The sequence below is a fragment of the Lontra canadensis genome, unplaced genomic scaffold, assembly GCF_010015895.1.
Source record: "Lontra canadensis isolate GAN:19392208 unplaced genomic scaffold, GSC_riverotter_1.0 scaffold193, whole genome shotgun sequence".
Taxonomy (NCBI): domain Eukaryota; kingdom Metazoa; phylum Chordata; class Mammalia; order Carnivora; family Mustelidae; genus Lontra; species Lontra canadensis.
This window is the reverse complement of record NW_022631187.1, coordinates 1,423,104-1,425,237: the sequence shown is the minus strand read 5'-3', so window position 1 is coordinate 1,425,237 and position 2,134 is coordinate 1,423,104.

The window sequence follows — 2,134 nt, the reverse complement described above, 5'->3', positions numbered from 1 at the left end:
GGAGGGGAGGGGAGGAGAGGAGGGGAGGGGAGGAGAGAGGAGAGGAGAAGAAAGGAGAGTAGAGAAGAGATGAGGGGAGAGGAGAGAAGAGCAGAGGAGAGGAGAGTGTGGGAGAAGAGGAAGAGAGCAGGGCAGGGGGAGGGGAGGAGAGTAGGGGAGGGAAGAGGAGAGAAGAAGAGAGCAGAGGAGAGGAGAGAAGAGGAGGGGAGGGAAGAGAGGAAAAGAAAGGAGAGGAGAGAAAGGGGGAGAGGAGAAGAGAGGTGGGGGAGAGAAAAAAGGGAGGGGAGGAGAGGAAAGGAGAGTAGAGGAGGGGAGAGGAGAGGAGAAGAAAGGAGAGGAGAGAAGAGGAGAGGAGAGGTGAGAAGAGTAGGAGAGGGAAGAGGGAGAAGAGAGGAGAAAGGAGAGGAGAATGGAGGAGAGGAGAGTAGCGGGTAGAGGAGTAGAGAAGGAAGGAGAGAAGGGGAGAAGAGAGCAGAGCAGAGGACAGGAGAAAAGGGAGAAGAGAGTAGGGAAGGGGAGAAGAGGAGAGAGGAGAGCAGAGGAGAGGGGAGGGGAAGAGAGGAGAGGAGAGGAACAGAAAGGAGGGGAGAGATGTGGGCAGAGAGCTTAGAGAAATGACTGAATGGTTTACAGTCACCTGGCTTGGGGAAGATGGATGATCAGTGTTGAGGCAGGCTTGAGAACAGCTCCCCAAATCAGAAAGGGTTACATAAAGAGTCCTGCAGGGAAAGAGCACAGGAAGTCTGTTGTTGGGCCTCGAAACTGAAGGCTGATAGCACATGGTCAGACTGCCACTGTCTGAAGGGCCATTATCTTACAGAAGGTGCACATACTCCCAAGGGCCACTCTTGCCCTGGAGATCTTGGCCTTGAGGCCAATGATGTTTCCATTTCTGATCTCCATGGGGAGGAGGGACTTAAGCCCAGTGGGTCAGGCCTGGCCTGGGTCCCCATACACCCTCATTCTGTCCTAGCCCAGGCCTCCATGAAGGAGAACCTGGTGGCATTGCCCCAGGGCTTTCCAGAGATGAGCCTCCCCTGTCACCACCCTGTCCCCATCCCCAGCCTACCAAAGAGTGTTTGTCCCTTCCCATCCCTGACCCCATGGGTTACTATCTCAATTGTGGAACAACCAGACTCTCCCTCACCCTGTAGCAGGTCTCCTGATCCAGGCACCCCTGCCCCCTCCTGGAGAAGGTCCGGAGACCGGCAAGAGGATCCACTGAATAAAGATAATGTGCTGTCATTTCTTGGCTGAGACTGGAAATACTCAGTTAGGCCTGAGAGCTAGATAAGAAATGAGGCCTCCAAGGCCCCTTGGGGGCTATTAGCCTTGTGCTGATCTCCTGGGAGTGGGAGGCCACATTACCTGGGACATTTACGAGCCAAGAAGAGCAGACAAGAAAGGCAGCCAGAACTGTGTCCCTGGGACAGGCCAAGGGGCTTTCAGTGCCAGGAGGTCCTGTGTCCTAGGCTTCGTGTGATGCCAGCAAGTGAAAGGAAGGGGAGGGGACAGCCTGAAGTAGTTGTCAGGGGAGAGATGGGAGACCTCCCAGGAGAGAGGGTATCATTCAAGGACTTCCGCTGGGTCCCAAATAGGCTCCATAAGACTGGGGAGTCCTTCCCTGCCAGTTTTCTCATTTGTCACAGCCTGTTTCCCTCCCCTGACCCCCGTGCCCTGCCCACACCCTCTCCCATTTGGCCCACAGCACTTCGGGCCTAGCCACATGCCCCATCCCTAGAGTGCTCTTTTCAGCTGGGGAGGGGAAGAGGTGCTGGCTCCTTTCCAGAGACGCTTCTGTAGATGTGAGAGACCCTAGGTCCTGCCTTCTAACTCCTGCATCCTCAGGAGGGGCAAGGGGACTGGGAAGTAAAGGGGGACCTTAGGGCCCCAAAGAACGGACCCTTGGAGACTCCCATCCTCTCTTCCCCATCACCAAGTGCCCAGGAGACCCCTGGCTCAGACCAGCCCAGGGCCTTGCCCAGTGGCAGGGGAAAGGGGCACCTCACTCCACCTCAAAGTCATTTGGACTGTCCCTGTCCCCCTCACCACCCAGATCTTCCACCACCCCTCCAGCTGCCCCCTGCCCTCCATCACAGGCAGCAGAGCTGGGCAGCTTTCTTATGCCATTTTC